The sequence below is a fragment of the Rutidosis leptorrhynchoides genome, chromosome 5 (genome assembly GCF_046630445.1).
Source record: "Rutidosis leptorrhynchoides isolate AG116_Rl617_1_P2 chromosome 5, CSIRO_AGI_Rlap_v1, whole genome shotgun sequence".
Taxonomy (NCBI): Eukaryota; Viridiplantae; Streptophyta; class Magnoliopsida; order Asterales; family Asteraceae; genus Rutidosis; species Rutidosis leptorrhynchoides.
In genome coordinates, this window is record NC_092337.1 from 174,642,860 (window position 1) to 174,662,914 (window position 20,055).

At 34.2% G+C, this 20,055-nt stretch overlaps 1 non-coding gene across 1 annotated transcript; it reads left to right on the forward strand.

The window, feature by feature from the left end:
* The first annotated feature begins 5,302 nt into the window (after nucleotides 1–5,302).
* LOC139851207 (small nucleolar RNA R71) lies at nucleotides 5,303–5,409 on the forward strand. Its single transcript, XR_011760562.1, has one exon. It is a non-coding gene; the product is annotated as a small nucleolar RNA R71 (small nucleolar RNA).
* Nucleotides 5,410–20,055: the final 14,646 nt, after the last annotated feature.

Sequence of the window (20,055 nt, forward strand, 5' to 3'; positions counted from 1 at the left end):
ATTAAAAATTTACTATTAAACGATGCTATTTCAAATTAAAATTTTTACGTATTAAGTCATTTTATTTTTATGATATAATTTTTGTATCTTTTTTTAAGAAACGAAGTTAAATTAATAATGTATAATTTGTAAAGCACAACGTACAACGTGTAGCTTAAATAGTTGAATTTAAATTAATTCATTTACTATTCACATGAAAACGACATGATAGAAATTATTAATTATAAGTTACATAGAATACCCCTGAAGTATTTAATAAATACGACTTTTTAAAATTTAATATTCGATTTACGTATTATATTAATATATATAATACGTCGACAAACAACGAGACAAAGGTTTATGAGCTGGATCCTCCAGCCATGCGATCGCATGGCCAAGGAGGCTAAACCCCATGCGATCGCATGGGGTACTTTTTCAGGTATGATTGCTATAAATTGCAGTTTTTGGCTCGAGATAATCACACACATACACAAATATAGATATACTCCGTAATATTATTTATTATTATTATTATTATTATTATTATTATTATTATTATTATTATTATTATTATTAATAAGATTATTATTAATCTTATTATTTTTATTATTAGTGTTATTATTTTTGCGATACAAAAATAATAATGTACATAAAATATTACGACGGAGTGCTGTCCAAGTAATTTTCAAAACGTGTTTCCAAGCGAGCTAGAGCTAAGGAAAATATGGGTTATTTCCAAGGAAATTATGGGTAATGTTCGAGGGTATTTTTGTGAATCAAACCTCGTGTTTATCATCTCCGATGCGTCTACGTACTTTTCTACAATATTGTATATCAATATTAAACAGTGAGTTTCATATGATCCCTTTTACTCAATATATTTTTGGGCTGAGAATACATGCGACTGTTTATAAATACTGAAAATACTAGATTTATATGCGTGAGTTTCATAAGATCCCTTTTACTCTCTACATTTTTGGGCTGAGAATACATGCAAATGCTTTATTAACCGATATACAATATTTATATGTGTGAGTTTCATAAGATCCCTTTTACTCTCTACATTTTTGGGCTGAGAATACATGCAAATGCTTTATTAATCAATATACAATATTTATATGCGTGAGTTTCATTTACTCCCTTTTTAATTGCTTTTGCAATCTATATTTTTGGGCTGAGAATACATGCACTTTATTTTAAACGCAATGGATACAAGTACATACTAAATTCTACACTGAGTTTGAACCGAAAATCCCTTAGCTTTGGTAACTAGTAACTGCCAGTTATAAGAACTGGTGGGCGCGAGTAGTAGTATATGGATCCATAGGGCTTGACATCCCCGTCCGAGCTAGAGCACTAGCCTTTTAACGGACGTATGCTATTTGAGAAGCGTACACGTTGGTTTGCGTGTATTTTTAAGATGATTATACAAAGGGTACAAATTATATATACGTTAAGTTTATTTACCAGGGTGCTCAATTTCGTAGAATATTTTGATAAACGTTTCTGGATGAAACAACTAAAATCTTGTGATCCATCTTTATATACAGATTATGCGAAACATACAAACTATGAACTCACCAACCTTTGTGTTGACACTTGTTAGCATGTTTATTCTCAGGTTCCCTAGAAGTCTTCCGCTGTTTGCTTAGATGTTAAACAAGCTATGTGCATGGAGTCTTACATGACATATTTTTCAAGGAGACGTTGCATTTACCAAATCATCACCATGTATCTTATTTTGACTACATTGTCAACAGAAATGATGTTGTAAACTATTATATACGGTGATTGTCTATATGTAGAAATCATCAGATGTCGAAAACCTTTGATTTAAATATTCATTTATGGTGTGCCTTTTCAAAAGAATGCAATGTTTACAAAACGTATCATATAGAGGTCAAATACCTCGCAATGAAATCAATGAATGACGTGTTCGTCCATATGGATTTGGAGCGATCGTCACAAAACTTTTCAAGGTTTTTCGTAGACTTTACAACTATCTGGACGACAACTTCCTGACCTAAATCAAGAAGCGCGTGTCTTTTTCGGAAGACTTTACTTCCTTTTAATGATAGAATTGATTCATCGTGTAGATCTATCTTTCTTTCAAATATATTACAGTAAATCGGGTAAAACTGATTAGTTTAGTCCAAAGCGAAAGTACCTGCAATAATCTTGTACAAAAATATGTGATATATGTTTTAAAGAATTTGATAAATTCTTCCCACACTTAGCTTTTATTTATTCTTTTCTTTGCCTTTTTATTCTCCTCTATTCCATTTTAAATAAATTCTAACATTTTGGGTTGTTTCTCCATTTATGTTCTCTCTGAGGTAACAATAATTTCGGCATTAACACCTAGTTTTATCGTTCATAAATATGTATAAACATGATTTTGAATTCATTTTATTGAAAAATTTTCAAATTTTCACAAAATTTGGCAAATAAACTAAGTGTAAACCCGAGAAATTTATAACCCTTCTCCACACTTTAGATCATGCAATGCCCTCATTTGCATGAAATTAGACTATAATTATAAATTCATGAGGGTGATTAGTGTAGAAAAGTGATTAAAATTACCTAGTTTGCAAACATATTATTTTATATCACATTTGATATTTTTACGTCTTGTCGTCAAAATTAGTAGCTTTTGCTGAACTTAATGCCAGTCTTTGAAAGTGCGCTGTTTTACCCTGTTTTGAACATAAGATAAACTACAAACATACATAATATTTTTATTATATATATATATATATATATATATATATATATATATATATATATATATATATATATATATATATATATATATATATATATATATATATATATTTATAAAACCTTTATTTATTAAAATAAATTAAATGAATAATTTTTTTAAAATTTTGTTTCCTTTTACTTTAGGTAGTTTCGGTATGTTTACCTAGTCCGTCCCTTGACAAAATTTAAAATTTGTCATTTTTAAAGCGATTGTTTTAAAAGCAAAGGTTTTCGGGTTTTTTTTATTTTTTTAAATTTTTTTGTATACTTTAGATCAATAAAATTAAAAATAATGATAACAAAATTTTTTGCCCCGCCCTCGGGTAAAGCAATTTCAGTTCCGTGACCTTGTCTTCAACTTACGATGAATTTTAGAAATCATTTTCTTAAACTTAATGAAATAAAGTAAATTTTGTTTTTAAATTCACACAAAACTTAAATTGAAAAAGCGTATTAATTTCATACAAAACCTACAAAACAAAAATTCAGAATGGGGGGAGAAAACTAGTTCTTTAGTGTCTGCTAGTGGAAAAGACCAATCGGATTCCATTCTCGGAACTACACGAGAATAGAACAACTAACCCTAGACAACATTATTTCTTAGAACCTTTGAATCTCCCCACACTTAGGTAGCTGTGGTGTCGAAATTGTGGTTAACTTCATTGTCAATTTCTCTTGGACCATAATCAACTTGTATATCTGTGACTTTTGCTTTAAGCCATTGGTCAGATTCCTGTGTAATATCCACAAATTCAAATAGTTTCGCCTTTTGTTTAGGCGAAAGATTGGATACTAACCAGTTACATAACTTAAAGTTCGCCTTGGTTCTAGCATCGCGAATCCGTTTAATAAGTTTCTTCATTGAACTGTTAATAACGGAGTCATTTAATTTCGTATCAACAACGGGGTTCTTTGTTATCAGGTCATCATTAGGGTTTACTTTATCTTCCCCACATTTAGGCGTTTTATTATTGTTAAGCACTACCGTTGGAGTTGGTAAAACAATATGGTTCTTACCAATCGTTTTTGTTGGTTCAATGGTTTTGGTTGGTGGAGATTTAGTCTTTCAACAAACAAAGGTGATCGATTTTTCATCATCACTAAGTGTCATTCTACCCTTTCTTACATCAAATAACGCCCCGGTGGACGCTAAGAATGGTCGACCTAAAATTAGAGGAATGTTTGGGTCCTCTTCTATGTCAATGACAATAAATTCGACTAGAAAGGTTAAATTACCTACTTGAACGGGTAGGTTGTCAGCAATTCCAACTGGGTGCCTAATGGTTTGATCAAAGAGTCGAACACTCATTTCCATTAGACTTAACTCACCTACTCCTAATCTCTTATATAATGAAAAAGGCATTACACTCACACTTACACCTAAATCTGCTAGTGCATCATACATGACACAATCACTAAGTAGACAAGGAATAATAAATTCACCCGGATTACCCATCCTGGGTAGAGGTTTCGGTGGAACTGTCTTCACCGGGTTTATCTTTACGATTTTTGTTTCTTGTACTTTTTTAGTCTTCTTCTTCTTTCCAGAGGTATCACAAACTTTATTACCTATTACTTGCTCATACTCAACTCCTTTTCTTGGAAACGGATGGGTGGTCTGTATGGTGACACCACTGGCTTTACATACTCGGGTGGTGGTGGTGTAACTTCTTCATTGTTACTCGCATCTAAAACCTTCCCATCTTCTGGTGTTAGTTTTTCAAAATTTTTTGACACCATATTAACATTCTCATTCCGAGGATTTACTTCAGTATTACTCGGTAGCTTTTCTTGTTCCCTCTCACTCATCATGCTAGCAAGAGTACCTACGTGTTTTTCTAGATCCAAAATGGAAGCTTGTTGAGTTCTTAATGACTGATCAAACCTCTCATTTATTTGGGTTTGAGATGTAATAAATTGTGTTTGAGATTCCATTAGCTTTGCCATCATTTCTTCCAGATTTGGCTTTTTCTCTTCGGTTTGTTGTGGTGGTTTATACAAGCTAGGTTTTTGTTGATTGAAAGTGTTGTTTTGAGTTGGTTGGTTATTCGGACCTTGTTGGTTGTACGGGTTATTGTTAGGTCCATTTGGATTGTAAAGAATGTTTTGATTTCGATTGAAGTTTGGCCTTGGTGGTTGATAATTATTTTGATAATTATTTCCCGGCCTTTGGTTCATGTAAGAAACATTCTCACGTTGTTCCATCGTTTTCTCGATGTGACAATCTTTCGTTAAGTGTGGTCCACCGCATTTCTCACAACTGATTCGTATTGCGTGAATATCTTTAGTCATCTTTTCCATTCGTCTTTCGAAAGCATCTATTTTTGCGGAAACGGAATCAAAGTTATGGCTAGAATCGGCTCTAACCGCTTTAGATGATCGAAAAATATCTTTTTCTTGATGCCACTCATGTGAGTGGGATGCTGTGTTATCAATAATTTTGTAAGCTTCAGTTGCGGTTTTCTTCATAATGGAACCACCAACTGTTATGTCGATGTCTTTTCGTGTAGCAACGTCGCATCCTTGGTAGAATATTTGTACTATTTGATAAGTATCTAAACCATGTTGAGGACATCCTCTCAACAATTTTCTGAATCTTGTCCAAGCCTCATATAGAGTTTCATTTGGCTTCTGCGTGAATGTAACAATTTCTCCTTGAAGTCTTACGGCTTTAGATGCCGGAAGAATTGTTTAAGAAATTTTTCAACTAAAACATCCCATGTATCAATCGCCCCTTCAGGTAACGATTCTAACCAATCTTTGGCTTCTCTCTTTAAAGTCCAGGGAAACAACATGAGATAGATCTGTTCATCTTCAACTTCTCTGATTTTGAATAGAGTACATATCCTATTAAATGTTCGAAGATGTACGTTTGGATCTTCTTTTGGTGTACCACTATATTGGCATTGATTAGTTACCATGTGTAGGATTTGTCCTTTGATTTCATAATCTGGCACATTAATGTCTGGCTTAATAATGGCGTGACCTTGGCCTGTACGTGTGGCTCTCATTCGGTCTTCCATACTTAGAGGTTCCGTTACTTCTATAATTGAAATTGTTGAATACGAATCACTAGAGTATTCTGATTTAACGGTTTGTGGTTCAGGAGGAATGATTAGTGGTTCTGGATCTTGGAATTGTCCTTGAATATCCTCCGGATTCTCAATTGTGAGGTCGGGTTCAAAAAAATGGATTATCGGAAATTTGAATTGGAGTACTTGGTCGACTAGATGACGATTCTAAAGAAAAATCAACGACAATATTGGCTAGATGTCTTGATCAAGTTACAGGTGGTGAACATATGAAAGGTGGTGAACGTTTTGCTCGGTGCATTCACTGAATATCCTATTTGTTATAAAAGATAAAAATTATATAAGTTATCAAATTAATAGACTTTTCTGCTTTTGCCCACGTTTCGAATAGCCAAAAGATGTAGCAGATAGCCAGGACCCTTTAAATTGAAAGCCCACAACTCGCCACTAACAAATCCAACTATTACTACGAACCAGAAAATTTTGGATGTCTATCAATTTAACCACTTAAAATAATTTTTCGTTGAAATTTAAGGAAATTTTAGAGAAAAAAATAGAAAATTCTATATCCTAAAAACTAGAGCGTCGTGAAATAAAAAAGAAAAAGAGCGCGTCGAAAAAACGTCGAAAAATAATAAAAAGAACGTAGCGCGTCGAAACTTAAAAGTCTAAAAACTAAAAATTAAAAGTTGCGTCTAAAGGTATTTAAGCTTAAAATAAATACTATATCCATAACGGTAATAAATTAAAAAGTACTAAAATTTAGAAACGGCGTCGCAAAATTCTAAAGCACCTAAATCTTAGTCTAAAGAAAAAGTACTTAAGGGATTTTACGGCAAATCCTAAAAATCTAGAAATAAAAATAATTATGGCAAATACTAAATTAAAAACTAATTACGAGCGAAAAACATATAAATTACGAATTAAACTAATTAAAAAGATACAAAAATAAAAAGATATAAAAAGTGATAAAATTACAATTTTATAAAAATATTATTTTTATATTATTATTTTATAAAAGTATTAAGTTTATAAATTTAATAAAACTAAATTAAAACTAAAAATACAAAAATAATAAAACTAAAATTAATTAATTAAATAACTAACCCTAATTAGGGTTTTAATTAATAATAATAATAATTAATACTCCGTAATTAATGCTGTACCAGGTTCAGTAGGGCGTGTCAGGTTACCTCATGCGATCGCATGAGTTTTCCTTGTTAATTCCATGCGGTCGCATGGTTCGTGGATCCAGGCCAGATATTGGGCCGCTACAGTATTGTGGCCCGATTCTTTTACTTATTTTTTTTTCTTTTCTGTTTTTATAAAATATTTAAATAGAATAAATAAAAACTTATATTCTAAAAACTAAAATAAAAATAAAGAAACTTTATAATTATATATATATTTAACAAACTCTAAAAATATAAATATATTTTGTTTTTCTTTTTATATTTTTGTATTTGTTTTAAATTAAAATGTATTTTTACAAAAGTAAATTAAAAATCTTTTTTTTTTATATATAGCGTTTCGCTTCCAGCGTTTAAGCAGTTCCCCAGCAGCGGCGCCAAAAATACTTGATGTTATGCTAGGTGTATACAAAATAATTATATTTTTACTACTAAATACGATATAATTTACACAAATTTTTTTTATTTATATAGAGTGGATATACCTAAACCTTGCTACAACACTTATAGGCAGTGTACCTAATCGTACAGTAGTGTAGTTTTTAGTAAGTCCGGTTCGTCCACAGGGAACTCGCCAAGTTTAACGCTATATTTTTAAAACTATATTTGTATAAATATAAATATATATATATATATATATATATATATATATATATATATATATATATATATATATATATATATATATATATATATATAAGTAATATTATTATTATAAAAAGGGGTTTTTTACCGTTTAATGACCGGTTTGTCGATTTTAAAACTTTAGTCGCAGTTAAAACCTAATGTAAAATATTAAAAATAAATATAACTTAATTTTAAGCGTAAAATAAATAACGATAATGAAATTGCGACAAATAAAAGTGCGATAAATAAAATGACGATAAATAAAATTGCGATAATTAAAAAGTACAATAATTAAAATGACAATAAATTAAAGTGTGATAATTAAAAGTGCAATTAAATATGAAATAAAGAAATTATGCTTATTTAAACTTTCGTAATCATGATGTTTGACGTGTTGATTTTAGTTTATTACCATGGGTAAATTGTCCTTTGTCCTGGATTATTCAATATGTCCGTCTGGTTTTTTTCCATAACAGTCCATCAGTCATAAATATAAAGTGCGAGTATCCTCGTCAAATTATCCTTATATCCGAAGTCAAATATTCCAACTAATTGGGGACTTAAACTGTAACAAGGTTTTAATATTTTGTTTAATAATTACACCAGGATATCGACTGCGTGTAACCCAAGATTTTAATACTTTGTTAACAATTACGTCAAGTGTCCTTGTACATACTTCGCCCTTGTTTTAATAAGTCCATTAACTATTAATCCATTCCTGTGTCCGGTTAAATGAACGATTATTAGTACTTATAAATATCCCGCACATCGTGTCCGATCGAGTGTATGTGGTTATTTATAGGTACGTCCAATTGTAAATCTTTATATTAAATTAACAAACTATCATTTAATTAAACAAATATAAAGCCCATTAATAGCCCATAGTCTAATTTCCACAAGTGTCATTCTTTTGTCCAAACCCCAATTATGGTACAAAGCTCAATTACACCGTCTTTAATATTTTGCCCAACATCACGATTACTTCGATTTAAATAAGCATAATAATAACTTAGCTACGAGACATTAATTTAAAAAGGTTGAACATAACTTACATTGATTAATAATAGCGTAGCGTTACACGGACAGAATTTCGACTTACACACTTACAACATTCGCTAACATACCCTTATTATTAAAATTAAAATTAAAATTAAAATTAAAATTAAAATTATAATATATATATATATATATATATATATATATATATATATATATATATATATATATATATATATATATATATATATATATATATATATATATATTACAGAGAGATAGAGAGGATAGATGGATATGATACTCGAGCAAAAGACTGCCTTTTATAGGAATGTGGCCAGAAAAAGTTGGCCATGCGATCGCATGGAAATTAGGACTCCAGGCCATGCCATCGTATGGAGCAGGAATCCAGCTCACATTTCTTTGTCTCATAGTTTTTCGACGGTTTATATATATAATATAATATATATATAATTTTAAGAATTATTTATATATTATATTATATTTATGTGCATAGCTGACTTGTAATTTTTAGTCCGTTGCGTCGCGCGTTGAAAGTTGACTTTGGTCCCGGTTCCGGATTTTCGAACGTCCTTGCGTACAATTTAATATCTTGTATTTTGCGTTTCGCGTCTTGTACTCTTGTAATTTTGAGACGTTTCTCATCAATAATTTGAACCACTTTGATTGTACTTTGTACTTTTTAGCTTTTTGGTCATTTGCGTCTTCAAATCGTCGAATCTGTCTTTTGTCTTCACTTTTTATCATACAAACGAATATCACTTGTAAATAGAACAATTGCAACTAAAAGTTTGTCTTTCTTAAGGGATAATCCTATGAAATATATGTTCGTTTTTAGCATTATCAATAATTATTATAAGTTACGACGTTCGTGAATCATCAGGCAAACTGGGTAGTCAATGGTCTACATAAACTCATTTCAATTAATCAAGTCTTAACAAGTTTGATTGCTTAACATGTTGGAAACATTTAATTATGTAAATATTAATCTTATATATATTAGCGGAAAAATTCGGGTCGTTACATTACACACCCGTTAAAATAAATTTCGTCCCGAAATTTGGAATAGTACCTAATTAGCGTACGATATCGGGAAACAGATGTGGATACTTCTCCTTCATTTGGTCTTCTCGTTCCCAAGTGAATTTAGGTCCTCTACGAGCATTCCACCGAACCTTAACGATTGGTATTTTGTTTTGCTTAAGTCCTTTAACCTCACGATCCATTACCTCGACGGGTTCTTCAACGAATTGTAGTTTTTCATTGATCTTAATTTCGTCTAAAGGAATAGTGAGATCTTCTTTAGCTAAGCATTTCTTCAGATTTGAGATGTGAAAGGTATTATGTACACCGGCTAATTGTTGAGGTAATTCAAGTTGATAAGCTACCGGTCCGACACGATCAATAATCTTGAATGGCCCAATGTATCTCGGGTTTAGTTTTCCCCATTTACCAAATCGAACAACGCCTTTCCAAGGTGATACCTTAAGCATGACCATGTCTCTAATTTCAAATTCTATATCTTTTCTTTTAAGGTTCGCATAGCTCTTTTGTCGACTTTGGGCGGTTTTCAACCGTTGTTGAATTTGAATGATTTCCTCGGTAGTTTCTTGGATAATTTCTGGACCCGTAATCTGTCTATCCACCACATCACTCCAACAAATCAGAGACCTGCATTTTCTACCATAAAGTGCCTCAAACGGTGCCATCTCAATACTCGAGTGGTAACTGTTGTTGTAGGAAAATTCTGCTAACAGTAGATGTCGATCCCAACTGTTTCCAAAATCAATAACACATGCTCGTAGCATGTCTTTAAGTGTCTGTATTGTCCTTTCACTCTGCCCATCAGTTTGTAGATGATAGGCAGTACTCATGTCTAGACGAGTCCCCAATGCTTGTTCTAACGTCTGCCAAAACCTTGAAACAAATCTGCCGTCCCTATCAGAGATAATAGAGATTGGTATTCCATGTCTGGAGACGACTTCCTTCAAGTATAGTCGTGCTAACTTCTCCATTTTATCACCTTCTCTCATTGGCAGGAAGTGTGCTGAAGTAGACCTAAATTATATCATAACCACTTGCAGTCCTTGGCAATTTAGTAATGAAATCTATGGTAAGGTTTTCCCATTTCCATTCTGGGATTTCAGGTTGCTGAATTAGACCCGATGGCTTTTGATGCTCAGCTTTGACTTTAGAACAAGTCAAACATTCTCCTACATATGTGGCAATATCGGCTTTCATTCCTGGCCACCAAAAGTTTCTCTTGAGGTCTTGGTACATTTTTCCTGCTCCGGGATGTATTGAATATCTAGTTTTATGTGCCTCATCAAGTACCACTTTCCTCAAATCCCCATGCTTTGGTACCCAAATTCTATCAGCCAAATATTGAGTTCTGTCTTCCCGAATATTAAGCTGTTTTTCCAATCCTTTGGGTATTTCCGTTCTAAAACTTCCTTCCTTTAAAACCACATGTTGTGCCTCTTTTATTCGAGTAGTAAGGTTGGTACGAATAATTATATTCATAGCTTTTACTCGAATAGGTTCTCTTTCCTTTCGACTCAAGGAATTGGCTACTACATTTGTCTTCCCTGGGTGGTAACGAATCTCACACTCGTAATCATTTAGTAGCTCAACCCATCTACGCTGCCTCATATTTAGTTGTTTTTTATTTAAAATATGTTGAAGACTTTTGTGGTTAGTGTATATGATAAATTTGACCCCATATAAATAATGTCTCCACATCTTTAATGCAAAAACAACGGCGCCCAATTCCAAATCGTGTGTGGTGTAGTTTCGTTCATGAATCTTGAGTTTTCGAGAAGCATATGCAATTACTTTCTTTCGTTGCATAAGAACACACCCAAAACCCAATCGTGATGCGTCACAATAAATGACAAAGTCTTCAACTCCTTCGGGTAACGATAAAATAGGTGATGTAGTTAACTTCTTCTTCAATAATTGGAAGGCACCTTCTTGTTCGGAAGTTCATTCATACTTCTTCCCCTTATGTGTCAATGCGGTAAAAGGTTTTGTACTCAAGAGAAATCTTGAATAAATCTCCTATAGTAACCTGCTAAACCTAAAAATTGACGTATTTGCGTTGTAGTTTTCGGGGTTTCCCAATTTTTAATGGCTTCAATCTTGGGGGGATCAACTTTGATTCCATTACTACTCACTACATGGCCAAGAAATTGTACTTCATTTAACCAAAAAGCGCTCTTAGAGAATTTTGCATAAAGTTGTTCTTTTCTTAACAACTCTAACATTAATCTCAGGTGTTGTTCATGCTCTTGGTTATTCTTCGAATAGATAAGAATGTCATCAATAAATACAATAACAAACTTATCTAAATATGGACTACATACTCGGTGCATGAGATCCATGAATACTGCGGGTGAATTGGTTAAACCGAATGGCATAACCATGAATTCGTAGTGGCCATAATGAGTTCTGAAGGCTGTTTTCAGGATGTCGGCTTCTTTGACCCTCAGTTGATGATAACCTGACCTTAAGTCAATTTTAGAGTATACGCTCGAATCTTGGAGTTGATCAAATAGGTCGCCGATTCTTGGTAAAGGGTATCGGTTTTTGATGGTTACTTTATTCAGCTCATGGTAATCGATACACATGCGAAAAGACCCATCTTTCTTTTTGACGAAAAGGATTAGAGCTCCCTATGGTGACGTACTCGGTCGGATGAAACCACGCTCTAATAGTTCTTGTAGTTGACTTTGTAATTCTTTCATTTCGGTAGGTGCAAGTCTATATGGAGCACGAGTTATAGGTGCTGCTCCTGGTATAAGATCTATTTGGAATTCGACGGATCGGTGTGGAGGTAGTCCCGGTAATTCTCTTACGACGGGAACGTCATCGATTTTCTTTTCCTCGGTTTTGACCTTCTCGACGTGTGCTAGTACGGCATAGTAACCTTTTCATATTAGTTTGTGCGCCTTCAAACTACTAATAAGATTAAATTTTGCATTACCCTTTTTTCCGTACACCATTAAGGGTAATTCATTTTTGTTCGGGATGCGAATCGCCTTTTCGTGACAGACAACTTTAGCTTTTACTTTGGACATCCAGTCCATACCAATAATTACGTCGAAGCTCCCTAATTCCACCGGTATTAAATCAATTGCAAATGTTTCGCTAGCTAAACTAATTTTTCAATTACGACAAATTTTATCAACCTTAATTAGTTTACCATTTGCTACTTCGACTATACGCTTATTATCCTAAGGCGTTAACGGGCAATTTAGTTTGGCACAAAATTCTCTACTCATATAACTTCTATCCGCATCTGAATCAAATAAAACATGAGCAGGTGTATTGTTGATAAGAAACGTACCCATAACAGGCTCCGAGTCTTCCTGTGATTCTGACCCATTGATGTTGAAGGCTCTTCCACAGCCTTGCCCGTTATTATTTCCTTGATTAGGACATGCATTTCTAAAATGGCCCGGCTTCCCACATCCATGACAAATAATGACGCCATTATTTGCTCCTCTATTTTCGTAAGCCGGTGGTCCGTAAATCTCACATTTTGCCGCACTATGACCTTTCCTATTACACTTGGTACATAACACCTTACAGAATATTTCTGGATGATTGGTTTCACATCTTGGACACAGAACTTTCTGCCTCCTGTTGTTGTTATAGTTGTTGTTATTGCTGCCGCGATTGAGGTGGTGGTTGTTGTTGTTGTTGTTGTTGTTGTTGTTGTTGTAATTGGGGTTATTGTTGTTGTTGGGACGATTGTTGTTGTTATTGTTGGGAATGGGGTTGTTGTTTTTGTTGTTGTGGTTGCGATTTTTGTTCTTGAATTGGTTGTTGCGATGAATATTGTAATTTTTGTTGTTGTTGTGGTGGTTGTTTTAGTTATTGTTGTTGGGTTGGTGACCCTTGTCACCGCTTTCTTCCCACTTTTTTTTACCTTCTTTCATTTTGGCCTCCTCGGCCTCCTGCACTTTCATCCTCCCTTCAATTTGGCCTATGAGTTTATGGGCCATACGACTTGCTTTCTGCATTGTTGTAGGGTCGTTTGAACCTACATGCTCCTGAATTCGTTCCGGTAATCCCTTCACGAATGCTTATATTTTGGCTTCCTCGTCCTCAAATGCTCCAGGATACATTACAGCCAGTTCTGTGAAACGTCGCTCGTAGCTGGTGATTTCATAACCTTGAGTTGTCAGTTCTCTAAGCTCTATCTTGAGCTTGTTGATTTTTGTTCAGGGACGGTATTCTTCCTTCATCATGTGCTTGAAGGTGGACCATGGAAGAGCGTAGGCGGTATTCTGTCCTACGTAATCCATGTAGGTATTCCACCATGTCAATGCCGTACCCTTAAAAGTACGTGAGGCATACTTCACTTTGTCCTCTTCCGAATAGTTGCTAATTACGAACACGGCTTCAACTTTCTTCGTCCACCGTTTTAATCCAATGGGTCCTTCTGAAGGTATTTCGTATGCCCGAGAGACATATTAAAGTAATGTGGCTAATGTGTTATGATCCAAGTCGGGTCATACCCAATAACAAGCTTACCAACACCTTATATGTATTTAATCTTAACGATTGGGTCGTTGAATAAATATGTGACACTTGGACTTTAGAAAATCGGTTTTCTAAAATATTATTACTTGAGATAAATTATTTGGATAATTTATATGATAAGGATTTAATTATTTATAAGATTAAATAGTTATGTTGTGATACATTTTATAAAAGGATTTATAAAATGTAAGTAACAAATGCATGGCATTATTTGTAACAAGTTTTATAAAAAAAATTGGAAGTTACATTTTTTTTATTAATCCCTCATGGGGGACAGTTTTGGGAGGCCCAAGAAGACCACCCCATGCTTGATGTTACTTCCAATATATGCCACAATTCCTTAGGTTTTGATGCTTGACCAAATAAAGTGTACATGCATTCAAAGTTCAAGTAATATACTAAAAACTCTCCTTCCTTTTTCTGCTGAAGCTGCCGAGATATTTGAGGGAAAAAGAGGGAGTTTTGAGTTTAATAGAAAGCTCATTTTATAGTGTAATAAAATCCTAACTAAACTTCAAGGTGTTGGTGATAAGTTTGAGGTATAACAACTTGAGGTTTCATTGTTTTGAGACTTCATTCGTCATCATCTTTTGGGCAGCTGCTGTCCGAATTTATAGTAAAGGAAACAAGTAGGTTTCAAGCTTGGTTAACTAGATCATTAAGGTTCTAACGCCTAACTAAATCAAGGGTGTATTAGTGCATTGTTTCATCAACCTTATCATCTTCTTGTTCTTTAAACTCACCCTCAATTAAATTGAGGAGGTAATACTTTCTTCCTTCTTGTTATATGTATATATATGTAAGCATTTATCCATGACTTGATATTAATATGGAAGTTAACTAAATGGCTTAACAAATGTAATTGTTCTCTAAATGCTTCTGCTTGCTTTTACTATCTTAAAATTGGTTTAATGATTAAGTAAACTACGTAAACATGTTGCTAGCTAAAATGTTAAACTCCATCAATGGTATCTAGAGCTGAGGTCTATGGATTATGCCTCTTATATTGTCTTTAAACCCACTATATTTGCATTTCAAGTACATGCATGAAAATGGAATGCAATAATTATCGGGTTTGGGTGGGTATGAACTTTTGGCCGAAAATTTGGAGACCCAAAATGGGTTTTGGGCGCTTCCATTTTTCATATTTTGTTGTATGTTAAAGTTCACAATCAAGCCTTGACCTTCTTGTTGTATTTTGTTGTATGTTGCATGTTTGGTTGATTTGTTATTCATTCAATTGGTTTGTAATAATATTTATTCAATTGGTTTGTAATAATATTATTTTGGTTATGTAATTTATTTTATATTTGGCATGTAAAATAGATTAGGTTGTATTTCATTTTTTAGACAAAATGTATTAGGATATATTTTGTAAAACGATGAAGATGATGAAGACTTGAAGAACACAAGAAGAAGCATTTGGATGCAAGATTAAGTGGGAGATTTAAAATCTCCTACTTTGTGTTATAACCCCTTAACCTGTGGCATTTGTTTTTGGCTAAACAAATGTCTACCAAAAGGGCTTGATTGTGAACATATTGTTTTGCATGCTTGGTTGTTTATTGTATGATTGTGGATTGTATGTTTGTATCCTACAAGTTATTCACACAAGTTAACAACAAACAAAACTACAATTTAATTGGTTAAATTAGACGTTATTAACGACATGCAAAATGACAATTTAATTGGTTAAATTAAAAGTGGCAAAAGGACATTAATAAACGGTTATTAAGAACATGAAAAGGATTACATATATAAAATGGTTTATATCAAGTAATTGGCTTAATTACTAGACATGAAAATAATTTTCATAAGTACCATACACTAGATGCATGTTGGTGTATGGCATAATAGTTTTCTTAAACTAGAAATAATGAAAACTTAAAATCCCTTATTAACAAGGTAAACAAGTTAAACGCCATCCTTTTGTGAGACACTTGAAAATATTAGGGAACTCATAATGGGATAAAGGTCACCTAACCGTTATGAGCAAACTAATACGATTAAGGTGAATTTCGCACACTTGTGGGATAAAGGTCACCTAACCACTTGTATGTTGAATTTACATGTTTACACAAGTAGGACAACTTGACTTGGGAATCATGAACTTAGGGTCACCGAAGCATGAGGAACAAATAGGCGTTGATGGGATAAATATGCCATGCAAAAGGATTGCATGATCCCATAACTTAGAAGTTGCAAAAGGATTGCAATTGTCATATAATGACTACCTAGCTAAATCAAATGACGGGATAAAGGTCACCTAACCGAAATTTGGTTTACCGTTGGATTCTAAAATTTAATAAATATCAATTGGATTTAAAGGGTATTGATTGTTAAATTAAAATTGATACTTAAACAACTTTGTTATATTTTATAGATGGCCGCCAATAACAACAACATTCCCAACGCACCAATAAACTTTAAAAACCTATCGTTGAGGTCAATCCTCGAAAAGGAAAAACTCAACCATACGAACTTCATGGATTGGTTTCACAATCTAAGAATTGTTCTCAAACTAGAGGATAGGGCGTATGTATTGGAAGACCCCATTCCCGATCAACCGGACGAGGATGATATGGAAGGCATGGCTTATTGGAAGAAATATTGCACCGATTCATTGCAAGTTTCTTGCCTCATGCTTGGGACTATGATTCCAGAACTCCAAAAGGATTTCGAGCATCATAGTGCATATGACATGATCACACAGTTGAAGGAGATGTTCCTCCAACAGGCTCGTGTCGAGTGCTTCGAAACGGTTAGAGCGCTTCATGCATGTCGAATGGACGACTCCCAATCCGTTTCATCTTATGTCCTTAAGATGAAGAGCCTAATTGATCGAGCGAACCATCTAAACTGCAACGTGTCTAATGAATTAGCCACGGACCTTATCCTTAATTCCTTGTCAAAGCGGTTTGACACATTTGTAATGAATTACAACATGAATGGATGGGATAAGAGCATTGGCGAATTACATGCCATGCTTAAGACGGCCGAAGCGAGCATGGGTAAAAGGGCTTCACCCATGTTTATGATCAATGAAGGTTGGTCCAAAACCAATAACACTTCTAAGCCAAAAGGGGCTAAGAGGAAAGGACTCGCCTACCAAGGCAAGGGCAAAGGAAAGGGGAAGATGGTTACCCCAACCAACAATAACAAGAAGCAAAAGGTTGCTGGTAAAGCTAACCCCAAGGAAGATCCGTGCTTTGGTTGCGGTGAAATGGGTCACTGGAAACGCAACTGCCCGGTCTACCTCAAGGAGTTGAGAGAAAAGAGGGATGCAGGACAAACCTCAAGTAATGTATACATGGTATACATTGAGCTTAGTATTACTTCTTCTAATACATGGGTATTAGACACAGGATATGGAACTCATATTTGCAATTCTTTGCAGGGGTTCAAAAGAAGTGATCAAGATGCGGGAACAACAAGCCTCTTCATGGGAAATGGAGCAAGGGTGAAAGTGAAAGCTCAAGGAGACTTTGTTTTGAAGCTACCAAGTGGTTTGGAGCTTATTTTGAAAAATGTTTTGTATGCACCCGATTTATCTCGAAACATTATTTCTGTATCCCATTTGAAACAATGTGGTTTTAATCTTAATTTCATTAATGATGATATCCATGTTTTTTTAGATAATGTGTTCTATTTCAAGGCTTCACCTGTGAATGGTATTTATGAATTGGTTCATGATGACACATCATACAATAGCTCAATATACCATGCAAACACCAAGAAACTCAAAAGGGATTTGAGTTATTCCTACTTATGGCATTGTCGCCTTGGTCACATAAATAAGAATCGAATGCATACACTTCAAAAGAATGGACTTTTGAAATCAAATGAACTAGACTCGTTTGATGCATGTGAATCTTGTTTACAAGGTAAAATGACTAAAGCACCTTTCAAAGGGACCTATGAAAGGGCTAAAGACTTATTGGGATTAATACATTCGGATGTATGTGGACCCCTTAAGCCCATGACTAGGAAAGGTGAAAGATACTTCGTCACTTTCATTGATGACTTTAGCCGTTTCGGATATGTCTACTTGTTAATACATAAGGACGAAACTTTTGAAGCATTCAGAGAATATCAAAACGAAGTACAAAATCAACTCAATAAGACAATTAAGGTACTTCATACCGATAGAGGAGGTGAATACCTAAGCGATTCCTTCCAAGATCATCTTAGAAGTTGTGGGATTATCTCGCAACTTACTCCACCCAGGACACCACAGCTTAATGGTGTGTCCGAAAGGAGGAACCGAACCCTAATGGATGTGGTTCGATCTATGATGGCTAGAAGCTCGTTACCTCTATCATTTTGGTGTTATTGTCTATGCTCCGCGGCTCGTATTTTAAATATGGCCCCAACCAAGAAAGTGGAATGAACACCTCATGAGATGTGGTTTGGAAAACCTCCATCTCTTTCATACTTAAAGGTATGGGGATGTGAAGCTTACCCTAAGCGTTACGTCCCTAATAAGTTGAAGGCTTGATCCACGAAGTGTATCTTCATAGGATATCCCAAGGATGATATGGGATACTATTTCTATGATCCTTCCGAGCAGAATGTATTTGTTGCTTGGAAGGCTGAATTCCTTGAAACTAAGTTCCTAATGGAAGGAAATAGTGAAAGGAAGATAGATCTTAAAGAGGTTCAAGATCAAGCAGATGATACACAATTGGTTGACACTGGCACTCAACATGAAAATATTGAGAATGATCAAATGGATGATCAAAGTATACAAGACGTTCGCAGGTCTGGTAGGATTAGTAATCCTCCTGAGAGATATGGGTTTCTCGTGGATGGTTGCTATGTGGTAGATTTGGATGAACCAACAAACTACCAAGATGCTTTATCAAGAATTGATAAAGATAAATGGCAGGAAGCCATGAATGCTGAGATACAATCCATGTATGACAACCAAGTTTGGGAACTTGTTGCACAACCTGCTGGCTCTAGGCTAGTTGATTGTAAATGGCTTTTCAAGATGAAAACTGACATACATGGAAACTTGGATACATATAAAGCTAGACTTATAGCAAAAGGTTTCACTCAAACTCAAGGGGTTGACTATGATGAAAATTTTTCGCCTGTGGCAATGCTAAAGTCTATTAGGATATTACTTGCCATTGCTGCTCATTATGATTATGAAATATAGCAAATGAATGTCAAGACCGCTTTCCTAAATGGACATCTTAAGGAAGATGTCTATATATGTTCAACCTGAAAGTTTTGTTGATCCGAAATATCCTAAAAAGGTATGCAAGTTAAAGAAGTAAATCTACGGATTGAAACAAACATATAGAATGTGGAATCATCATTTTAATAAGGAGGCCAAGAAATTTGGCTTCATTAAAAATGGTGATGAAGCTTGTGTATACAAGAAAGCTAGTGGGAGCACTATCATGTTCCTTGTACTATATGTGGATGATATATTGTTATTTGGAAATGATATTCCAGCAATGCAAGGTGTTAAAACTTGGCTAAGTAAATGCTTCTCCATTAAGGATCTTGGAGAAGCACAATACGTTTTGGGGATTGGGATCTACAGGGATAGATCCAAGAAACTGATAGGTTTGAATCAAAGTGCATACATCGAAAAGATCTTAAAAAGGTTCAAGATGGACAACTCTAAGAAAAGTTTGGTACCTATTCAAAGAGGAACGCTCCTCAGTTCATCCCAGTGTCCTACCACGAAAGTTGAACAAGAGAGAATGAAGAAAGTCCCGTACGCATCTGCTATTGGGTCAATCATGTATGTAATGATATGCACTAGGAATAACCCAGGAAATAGTCATTGGATTGCTGTCAAAAGTATATTGAAATACCTTAGGAGGACTAAGGATATGTTTCTAATATATGAGTTTGGTGAGGAGGAACTCGCTGTA